We start from the raw sequence: 12,407 nt of genomic DNA on the forward strand, positions 1-12,407 counted from the left end.
TCTTTTCCCCAGAGACTTTCCCTCATGCCCCTTGCTGCCCATTCTTCTTCCTGCTGTGAAACCTGCACCTACAAATTTACCTTACTTGTGAGCTCAGTTGTGAAAAATGAGTGGAAGTTCACAAAAACATCACAATAACCTACAACTCCATGTGCTGAAGGGAAAAGTTGCAAAAGGGAGACAGACTGTCAGGAAACAAAGAGGCCTATGGCTATAACCCAAGGACTGTACTAAGGTCATGCCTGGTAAACAAGAGACGTGTGGGACTGGAAATCAATGGGCAAAAACCTGTGTGTTGAAAACTAGACCTAATTGGCAGACAAATTGCAGGGGGTGGACTATTCTGCCCATCACTTCCCTTTTGAGGTCAGTAAGAGGGCTCTACCGACCAGAAGTGCACCTCGTTGTGGCTAGGTCTCAGAACTGGCTCTTGCCCTGTCTGGAGTCCCCATCTGTTGGTTGCTTGCACTCTGACCTCTCTCTCTAGGACTCAGGGTCCTCCCTCTTTGTGATTCAGCCCTCCAACCAGTTCACTATATAGTCCCCCCACACGCACACACCTTCCAGAGTTACAAAGACCTGCACAAGCTGTCCATATGCTGTCTTAGACGGTCTTCTATGCCAAGTCTAGATCTAGTGTCACTTTCCCAGTGGCTGGAAAGGGAACCCAGGCCTGCCTGGTAGTCTGGGTTCCAGCCCAGAGCCCTTGGAGTGCAACCTAGATCGGCTCAGTGTCAGAGCCTGTTGCTGTTTCCCTGGGCTCCTTCCTACCCCATTTTTTAATCTCCTTGCCTATTTCTGGATTTACCACCAGAGATTCCTCTGCTTCCCGTGGCTACTTCACCCTTCTTGGCCTCTTGCAGGACTGCCCAGGGCTTAATTTGCTCCTGCTCAACTCTCTTTCCCTTTAGGGAGTGATATAGAACTCTTCCCTCTCAGCCCTTTCCTGCTCTCACTTCTGGGCTTTGTAATGCTAGCCCAGCTCCACCCCCAGCTGGGCTTCATCTGCTACTAGGCCCTTTCAATCCCTGGCTCCCAGCTGCAGTATCTAAGGTTAATTGACCAATCTGGCCCACATTAACCTGCTCAGGGCTTGTGTGGGGTGGATACCCCATCACAGGGTCCTTAAAATAAAAGACGAGGGGGGGGGGGAAGAAATCAAGAACTTGACTGTCAATAATCACTGACTGAGAGACAGAACAGGAAAGGAGTGAGCTTTACCATTGTGACTGCCAGCCCCACCATCTCCTGGGACTCCGGGATCCACTGTCACACTTTCTTTGACCTGATCCTGAGAGATGTCCTGAGCTGACTGGGCTACAGAGAGGGACTCAGCTAATTTTACCGGCTTTGACTAAATCCCAAGCACCACCTGAGATGTGAGACTTCCCCGCCTCCTATGTCCTCTTCCTTCTACGTCTTATTTCTTCTTTCCTGTCCCTCTCCCTTTTTCTTCTAGCTAATAAGACTATATATTTTTCAACATTTCCGTAAGTCTGTGACCCGAAAGAGGTATATGAAAGCAATGCCCTAATAGCCTTATGTTGGTACAAGTTTCCCAGGTCTCAGAATGGATAAGACAATGTGCCATGCCTGTTTTTCTCCAGCAAGGAGACTGCAAGTGAGAATCAGTGACTTTGCTGTTCTTTTCTCTCTCTCTCTCTGTCTTGTTTTGCCTTCTAGGGAACAGACTTTAACAACAGCAACAATAACTCCAGCCCACCTTGACGAACCTTCACGCTTTTGCCCTAAAACACCAGTTACTACCATATTTAATACTACCTGAAAGAGAAGGGATGATAAAATAAGCCTTACTAAATACTTTACATTTCAAATGCTTTAACAGTTTTTTCTCCCCCACCCCACTCTCGTATCTTTATTAAAGTGTTAAACATTTGTAATTGTGTATTTGCCATGATACTAAGCAGGCTGAGTCTCTTGTGTACTAATTCCCCCGAATCTTGTTTAACATTGTTTAATGTTGGACAGTGACAAAGTCATGTGAACACCTTTGACACTTTTGGCCCATATATTTGTTGTATCAACCAGGCAAGGTACTAACAAGCTTCAACAGGACTTTATTTTCAAAGTGGAAACCTCTTTACCAAGCTGCTGCTGCACCCTCTGTAGCTTTCTCCCAGCCTCTCAACTCCTCCCCCTCCTTCCTGTTTCCTGTCCTTTCCGACTCCCGACGGCCAGTGCTCCCAACGCTAATAATTACAAGCAACATCTACACACCACAATATTCCATCAAAATTAATACAACGCTCCCCAAGAAGATGGATATTGTGCAGCTAACAAAGCGGGGATAGGGTACCAGAAAACGAAGTAGCTGTTAGTCTGAGCAGGTCCAGTGGCAAATTCACTGAGATGACCTTGTAAAAGGGAATAACTTTGTGGCTAAGATTTTTTTAAATGGTGTGCTACAAGACTTAAGCTCTGAATATATAGTGTTTAGAATTGTAATGATGTTTTCTCTACAGTGAACTCACTTCGTGGAGAAGACAGATATAAAATAGCTCCCAGCATTCAGAAGCTGGGACTCAATTTGTTTTTTTTTAAGTAGGAATCAGCTCACATCCAACACAGATGGAAAAAATGCTGAGCCCTGCTCATTTTCTACTTCATAATCTTTATTGAACAACAGTATTGTTCTACATGAACACATTTTTTATTTTCAGGACTACAATACTTCTGCCTAGATTCAGTGTGTACCCGGCCTTGTGTACACTTCTGCTATAGCTGTTTATATGAACTAGAAGGCTCAAGGGATTATGAACTGCAAAGGAACACTGAGCATAATGCTAATATTTGGGGTTCTTCTGTGATGCATAAGAAATACTCCTGGGTCTATTTCCTAAATGTTTGCAACTGATCATTTTCTTTAACTGAGAGATACAATGTTATGCCAAACCATTACCTCTTATATGGAACACAGTACAGCACTGAATAGCCAAATCAAGGTAATTTCCACTCATATTTACTATGAAAATTCCCCAGGAATCCCACAAAACCTGGATTATCTAAACTGACCGTCCTCAGAACAGTCAGACAAGTGGGTCTGAACTTCACTACCGTATCGCTCAGAGATACTGAGAACGTCTTAGGAACTTTTGAGTACAGCACCTACAGTAGAAGAGATGGCTGCTTTTCAGCAAAGAAAGCTGCAAATTTAGGTGCAAGTTACTGTGACAGAGGTTCTCTATTAATTTCCAAAAAGTGTTCATTTAAGACAGATATGAGTTAACAGTAGCATCAAGGGGCTAAACCCTCAAATAAAAGAAACAGTTTTATCAGACTACTAGATTATTTTAGTCCCTGTCTCTTCTTATTCAGGCACTCCCCTTTTGTAATGAAGGAAGCAGAGGCAGAGCTGCAAGAATGAAAAAATATTCAATTATATGTAGTACCTTTACTATGCCATGTTAGGTCAGCTGAAAAGCCTTGAAAAGCAGGACATTTGTAACCTAAAGATGAAAATCTGAATGCAAACTTGGCCAGCTTAACTGTGAAGCTCTTTTTGCAAACCATTGAAAAGCATAATTGAATCCAGCCCTCCTGGGAAGGAACCCTAATAAACTGGAGGACTACCTGTCTGTTAGCACTTTAATTCTGCCTTCACAGTTCTCAAGCCTTTATGAGATTACAGTAGAAAGTTTCACTTACATGAATGATTACTCTTCCCGGTTATAGGTAAGGATCTGTTTTCTACATCTAGCAACCTCCAAAGAAATTGGTGGTGGTGGTGGGGTGGGGGTGGGGGGTTATACACAGCTATCCCTGCATTAAATTTTCAGAAAGGTGGCCATCTCTGTGGGCATATGGAAAATTTATTTTGCATTTTTGTGCCCGCAGTCCAGTTGAGAATGCAAATCTGAGTAGTTGCACCTCCAGCTATATGGCTGCAGTTCAGGCACAAACCAGATAAACTGGAGTTGCTGCACTTCTAGTTAACTGTAGGCACCTGTGAACAGGGAGGTATTATGGACACTGCTATGGGATGTCTCTAAAAGAACATATGGGCCTGATTCATTTCTCACATCAGTATATGTTTGGAATAACTCCACTGAAGTCACTAGAGTTATAGTGATTGAAAACTAGTGCAAGTGGAATTTTGTGTACACTGGAGATTTCAGCCACTGGTTGACAGTAGGGTTGCCAACCCTCCAGAATTGTCCTGGAGTCTACAGGAATTAAAGATTAATATTTAATTAAAGATAATGTCATGTGATGAACCCTGCAGGAATTTGTCCAACCAAAATTGGTAACCCTAATTGACAACCACCAGTATAGCCACACCACTGTGATCCAAGGTAAAATACTATCAACCATGATTTGAACCAGTGCAGTTTAGCCCTGATTGGAAGCTTTACCAGCACAAATCCCAGGTTAGAGTAGCTTTGCTGGTCTATATTAGGGGTTTATACCAGTGCAGTTGCTCTTGTGTCTAGCCACCAGTGGCTGTAACAAAGGCAAATCCCTAGTGCAGGCAAGACCTGAGAAGAGAATCAGACCTTTTATTTCCAAAACTGTTTACAACTATTTAAGCGCCAGCAATTTACATTGCAAGCCAGCCAGCCCCTGAGAACTTGAACAACAAAAAGTAGTTTCTAGACCATCTGCAAGGCAGGTGATATCACTGATGATGAAGATGATCATGTTGTAAAGAGTCCCACCTCTTACTGATGGAGCTAGCTTGTACTTCCCTAGACACGTAGGGTAGTCCTGATCAAGGATCCCAATTGTCCCTAGCACAAGACTGTTAAAAAGGTATTATTTTACTCAGGTGAAAAGGTCTCAGAATTCTTTGATAAAGAAAATGACGAGGCTCATGAACTAATATAGTGTCACGATGACAAAAGCTAACTTCTGTTTAACCTCATGACGTAGTATCAGAATGTCATGAGTACTGACCATGTTTGAAGTGAAGCTAACTCATTTCATTCACCATTTGAAATAACTAAGGACTAGATGCTCAGGTCAGGCAAAGATGGTCTTGGCACAAGACCCGTGGGCAGAGGAGATAGTTTAAAGCCATCTTTGAGGTCCTCCAGGCAGCTGCAGGCCAAATGTGCCCAGAATAAGTGATTGAGTCTGATTTCTCTTACCTGTAAGTCTGGAGTAACTCCATTAAATTAATGGAGTTTTACCCGTGTAAAAAAAAAAAAAATCAGTGAGATTAGAATAAGGCCCTCTCACGCTCTTCCACTTTCACTCGCTTTTTGTCTTTCCCAACCTATATTAAAATCATTAATCTTCTCTTAAGTAAAGTAACCTTCCTTTTTCTTTGTTGGTATGCGAGTGCCTTCCACATGCTTAGTTTTGTTTCAGATAGACTCCTACAAATCTATTCAAAAGTTCATCATCTTCTTCTTTTAAGTCTTTTTCAAGTCATTTTTTGTCTTTCATTTGTCCCAGTTATGATAATGGCATACAAACCTCTATCACTAAAAAAGGATATTTCTGAAGAATTACAGACAGTCTGGGACATGTGTCCCTGGAGGTAGTTTTAGATGCCACAAAATCGGTGTTCACATTTTTCTGCTGTTGTGCAGTGATATGTAAAAATAAAACCTCAGTTCAGACACCATTCTTGCTGAAGTGAAATGCACTCTGTGCTTGTCTAGCTAATGTCATAGCTAGATCAGAGAAGGATTACTATAGGAAACTTCAAAATGACCTTACATGCATTTACTTCACAAAAGAGAAAATTGGGTTTGTATTTCTATGCTGCTTACAAACCAGATGAGGTCACAACCCTTTGCATGCCACTGATTAGGTTCTTACTCAATTCATTCTCACACACATCATCACTTCCATCTGGACAGTTATGGCTACACTATGGTACCAGCCTCTGTGTATAGATCATATTTATGTTGGGAAATCATGCTTTACAGAGCCAAGAATCAGTAACAACAATGCAAAAGGCTGAACTCTTCATATTAGCACATTTTTTCAAATCAGAACATTAAAAGGAGAGATGTCAACTTACATTAGAGGGGTTCAGATATTAGCTAGCGCTGCTATGAATCAGACCTTCGGAAACATCCAGTCATTGTTTTATGTGTTTGTTTTTGATATCACAAACTTCTGTGAACATTGTTCCAATTGATAATGCTATAACCATCATCTGGAAGACATGACACACTGGTTGGGACATCTAAACAACAGCCAATAAACTGCTAAGTACCATCATGGAGAGAATGACCAGACGACAAGAAAATGGGGCTAGCAACAGAAATGCTAGATAAATAATGTCAGGGAATAGAATAGGCTGAATAGGAAGGAGCTGGGAATGAACAAGTGAAACGACAAGGTACAAATATAAAGGGAAGATTTTTTTCAGCCGTTATACTCGCACTAGATAAACAAAGTTGCCCTCTCAAAATAAAGCAAAACATGAAAGACATTTTGGGTGCACTTAAGAGAGGTTAATAGTGTACTTTGTGCTCCAGACACTAATAAATATATTCAAGCACCCATTAATTATGATCTCAAAACAACTGGAGTGAGAGAGCCCAATCTGCAGTTGGCATAACCCAGAATAGCTGTAAGCCAGTTGAGCTATGGTGTGGTCAATGAAGCTATGCCAGATAACAGCAGCTGAAGATCTGGTTCCTCAATCAACTTGAAACTTCAAAACAACTACAGTTCAGTAAATACCAGAACAAATTCTTTGCTGAATAATGTATTCAGTGAACATTGCTGGTATTTATCAAATACTCAAACCAGTGATTAGTATTCAGTCTTCGGTGCAACCAGCTAAATACCAAAAAGTTAGTTGCTGAACACGTCAGTCAATAAAAATTGGCAATTCGCCAAATGTATTTGCTGCATACAGCTCTACAAACAGCATTTATTTTATATTATGTAGTCAGGGGCATTAAGAAACTGAACTGAATGAATGAGGAGGGAGTTTAGTCAGTTGACGATATCACTAGTAAGATTCAGAGTTTGCGATTTGTGACTGGCTCAGATAAGCATCTCCAAATTCAGATGCTTATATAAAGCCTATCTGAATTACCCAAACTTCTTCAGTTTGCAAAACTGGGCTGGAAATTGGTGAGATTTCTTGTACTTCCTCCTTGCATTAGTCAGCTTTTCATGCAGTATTTTTGTATCACTTTGGTGTAATGAAATCGGAAATCCACCTATTTTGAGGTTTCATCACAAAACTGAAAGTTGGGTCAGATTCAACATGATTTACTGAGGTAAGTGAACTTTTTAGTGAAGCTAGGCAGACTTATGGTATTGGGTGGAATTCTGTAAAATTCCATTCTCTTGTATGCTTTACATCTGAAATAAGGCAAGACATGGAAGTTTTGTTTAGAGTTTGCTTTGGGTGACAGATTGCTCCAATCCAAAACCCACAAAGTTCTATTTCCTAGTATTTATTTGTTTTTATTTAGCTTTGATCCATTACAAACTTCAAATGCACTGGGCATGTTACAAAGTTAGAAAGCACAACCAATAATCACCTATGAAAACATTATAAAAACAGACATTATTAACACAACCCCACCTTCAATTCAATTTCCCCTCCCTCCCCCCCCCGTGAACCACACATACAAACAAACAACAACAACAACAGCCAGGAAAACAGGTGCCTCACATTAATATCACCAAGTCAGGGCTGCATGGAATCAACTGGAGGGCTGGGAGGGCAGGGCGGAGGGGGAGAAACAGAGAACTCCAAAGCCAAATATCCCACGAAGGACATGTTAGGTGAAATCCAAATACAAATGCATATTTAGACAGCCGTTGTTTACAAAGGATAATTTAATACCACACAACGTCTGTCAAAAGCAGCCTATTACTGATTCAGTAACACACAGCTTTTCTAAAAATGACTCAAGATCAATGGCCAATACAGATAATCAAAAGGAAGTAAATCTTTCTTTAATGATTTCTATGTAGTTAAACATTCATGACATATTGTCATTTTTTCTTGAGTGTATACTTAATGTAGAACTCTTTACAGTGAAAGATTTGCCAATGGCAATCTTTTTCATACAATATTAGCATAGCCAATTCTTCCTTTGTGACATGTTTCAGCATATAATATTAATTGACGAGTAGGTAATGTACTAGCTTTAGTCATCTCCTGTGATCTCATTAGTTAACATCCAGGAACAATCACTGTAATCTTTACTACTTTGTAGAGTTATGTTTGTAGAAGATTATAATTTAGAGATGCTCCCTCATAAGGGACAGTATTATGAACACAGGAATCTGGATATATGCCCTGGAGGCGGGGGGTTGGGAACATCACATGGCTGTGTGCAACCAAGAAGCTCTCCAGTTTATTTTATTAAAGTTTTATTCCTTTCTTGTTCACTGTCTTGTTATTTAATGAACCTTAAGATGGTTACATAGTGTCAGAAGTGCTGAATGAGAAGTAAATTGCAATCATTTTGAAATGTTTGCAACTGAAAGCAGAGACAAAGGGAGGCACAAGAAGCCTATGGAGAATCAGTCAGAGGCTTTTGAATGCATTTGGTGAGCTTGACTAGCTTAAGAAGGGAGAAATACCAGAAATGGATGTGTTGTGACCTCCATCCAATCTGCAATTGTCAGACAATGTGACAGAACTGGAAAAAACTCAAAGATTTGAATTGTATTTAGCAGCCATAGGGGAAGAGGAGAAATGATAAAGTGAAATCATCAATCTTTATGTTGTTGTGGAGCATTGGATATTTAAAACAACTAAGTTTGATGAAGGTGAAAGCATGAAGTTAAGTAAAATATTGACTAAATTTGAGGAACATTGCATGCCAAAAAGGAATGAAACCTCTGAGAGACCCAAAATTTTTACATGCATGCAAAAAACTGATGACATTGTGGAGCAATATGTCACAGAATTAAGGAAACTTAGTAAAATCTGTGACTTTGGTGAGCTGACAGAATCTCTTATCAGTGACAGAATCATTTGTGGCATTAAAGATGAGGTGTTAAGAGAGAGACTGCTGCGTGAAGGAGATTTAACTTTAGAAATAGCTCTCCATATATGCAGGGCAGCAGAAAATGTGAAAGCACAAGCCAAAGAGCTGAATTCACCAGAATGGGTTATCCATGTACTAAGAACAAAAGAATATAGACAGATGAGATCAAACCAAAGAGTGGAACCACTTGCTATGAAAACCACAGCTTGAGGGAATCATAGAATCATAGACTGGGTACATAGGGAAGACTGGATACAGACGGTCATGCAGAAGGTGTGTATCACAGCATGGTCCCAAACAGTGTGTTGCCATATTTGTGACAAGGAAACCCTGTCACAAATATGGGAAAAATAATCATTTTGAAAAATGCTGCAGATCCCAAACACAGAAAAGTCAAGCATATTCAGCTCAAGATAATATGGCTGAGGAGGTTTTCATAGATGTACTGGGATCTAGCAAGTCTGATGAGAGGGACTGGATACTGCCTATGAGAGTGAATGGAAAAACTATTCCACTGAAACTGGACACAGGCACTCAGGTTAATATTCTGTCTGAACAAGATTATGAGAGACTAAATATAAGACCAAAACTGGGACCAAAAAAATAAAAGTAACTGGTTATTCTGGAGCAAATACACCAGTGAAGGGGAGGTGCATTGCTAGCATCAACCACAAAAACGTCATGTACAAGCTCCCGTTCATTGCAGTGCCAAAAGAGGGGACACCAATTTTAGGCCTGGCTGCATGTGAGAAACTCAGACTGGTAAAATGGGTGTTCTTACTACAAGACCATACTGAACCTGGCTATGAAGTGCTCTTTTGGGAATATCATGACCAGTTTCAAGGATTGGGTTGCTTGCAGGGTGAACATACAATCCGGATAAACAAGCAGGTCCCTCCAGTTATCCATCCATATAGAGAGATGCCATTTGCACTCTGTGATAAACTCAAGGTTCAGCTTGCAAGGATGGAAGCAATGCAAGTAATACAAAAATTGAAGAGCCAGCAGAATGGGTGAGCTCCCTAGTCATTGTGGAGAAAAGTAATGGCCAACTAACGCATATGCTTAGATTCCAAAGACCTCAATGAGACAATACAAAGAGAACATTTCAAACCAACCAGAGAAGGGATTATGATTCAATTTGCAAATGCTCAATATTTCAGTAAATTGGATGCATCCTCGGGTTTTTGGCAGCTAAAATTAACTGAAGAATGCTCAAAACTATGCACATTTAAAATACCATATGGAAAATACAGATTCTTTCACTTACCCTTTGGCATAGCTTCAGCACCAGAAGTGTACCACAAAACCATACAGATGATCTATGAACATATTAATGGTGTTGACACCTCAGTGGACACCATAACCACCTTGGGCTCAACAGAAGAGGAGCATGATCATAGATTTCAGGAAGTTCTAGATGCAACTAGAGCTGCAAACCTCAAACTAAATAGGGAGAAATGTGTTTTAGAGGTTGCAGAACTGACATTTGTTTTGAACATTATTTCCAACAAAGGTGTAAAATCTGATAAGAGGAAAATTTCAGCCATTGAAATGATGCTACGTCCCCAGTCAAAGAAAGAGGTCTAATGGTTCCTGGGAATGGTTGGTTATCTCTTGGAAAATTCATACCTATTCTATCTTCCAAAGCAGCAGCTTTGAGAAAACTCCTATAGAATAAAAATGAATGGTATTAGGGTGCAGAACATGAGCTTCCTGGGAAGGTTTTAAAAAACAACTGATACAAGAACCAGTGATGAAGTTGTATACACAGGAAGGCCTATTAAAAACTCAGCAGATGCTTCACTGCCTGGGTTAGGTGCAGTGATTTTACAGAAGCATGAGGTTTCTGGCAACCAGTGGCAGATGCATCCAAATCACTGACTGAGGCAGAAACTAAATATGCACAGATCGAAAAGGAGCTTTTAGGAATATTGTTTGCCTGTGAGAGATTCAATCAGTACATTTATGGACAGACAGTGGAAGTTGAAATGGACCACAAGCCCCTGATGGCTTACAGTAGAACTTCAGAGTTATGAATACCATAGTTATGAACTGACCAGTCAACCCCACACCACATTTGGAACTGGAAGTATACAATCAGGAAGCAGAGACCAAAAAAAAGCAAATACTATACAGTACAGTATTGTGTTAAACGTAAACTGCTAAAACAATAAAGGGAAGGTTCAAAAAAAAGATTTGACAAGGTAAGAAAACTGTTTCTATGCTTGTTTCATTTAAATTAAGATGGTTAAAAGCAGCATTTTTCTTCTGCATAGTAAAGTTTTGGAGCTGTATTAAGTGTAACCCTTCTGCCAGGTGGAGCCAGCAACAACAAGGGCTAGGTTCAGTATCTAGGGGTTCCTTTTCAACAATAGAACACAAAATCGGCTAGAGCCCCCACCCAGTGATCTGGGATAATTACACACCACCCTCTGGGTGTCTCTAAGAGGCAATACTTCCCCTCTTGTAAGCACAGAGTGTGAGTGTAGCAAAACTTTTAATAAAATTAACTCAGCATTAATTTGGGAAAACACCGCAACTAGGGCTCATAAACACAAACCATGAGCAAAAGACCTATCCCCAAGTAAATTGGGCAGTGTTCTTTTCCCCTCAGAGTCTTAAGTCCAGCAATCCAAAAGTCTCTTTAATGTGCCCGTCCCTTCTCTGTACACCACTCACAGTCGCTGTCCTTCACCAGTGAAGCCCCAGAGTTCAGAGGTTCATCTGCAGAGTTCACCTCCCACCCTACATGGAAGGTGTGGGGGGGAGAAGGAGGCACCTTACACACTGCACTGCTCGGGCACTCGCTTGTCACCCCAACGGCCAATTGCCACGCCTCTGCAGGGCTCTGCTCTGGCTCTCTCCACCAGCTTCTCTGCTGGTCACTTGCCATGCTTCTCTACCAGTTGCCCTACTAGCTGCTTACCACGCCTCACTGCCAGCTGCCTTGCTAGCCACATTTCTCCACCAGCTGCCTGCTCACCAAGATGTCTTCAGCCCCCACCCCCCTTAACACAGCTCTCAGTGATTTCAGCTGTTCGTGGGAGAGCCTGACTGCTAGTACACAGTGGGTATTCTCTCACAATAGAGACACTGTCTCAAAGTAGGTCTAATACTTAGACCTAGGTATCAGTGATTTCAGCTCTGCAGCATGTAACAAGACTCTCAATTGAGTCTAAATTAGCTCTTATTATACCATAAAGAGAGGAAGGGTCAAATAGTGTCTAGGACCCTTAAACAGGGCCAACACCACCAAGTACAAATACCTGTCCCCATCCTCTCTCTCAACTTATTGGGCTTTGGAACCCTTGCCTCGTGAGTGCTGTTCAGTTGAGGGTGAGTCTCTCCATTGGGGTATTCCCAGTACAGTTCTGGTGCCCTCGGTTCACACAACAAGGATAGCAACGCTTTATTACTCCTGCCCCCATAACAAGGAGACTGGGGATCCAACACCAGCCACAG

Source organism: Eretmochelys imbricata, chromosome 2 (genome assembly GCF_965152235.1).
Source record: "Eretmochelys imbricata isolate rEreImb1 chromosome 2, rEreImb1.hap1, whole genome shotgun sequence".
NCBI lineage: Eukaryota > Metazoa > Chordata > Testudines > Cheloniidae > Eretmochelys > Eretmochelys imbricata.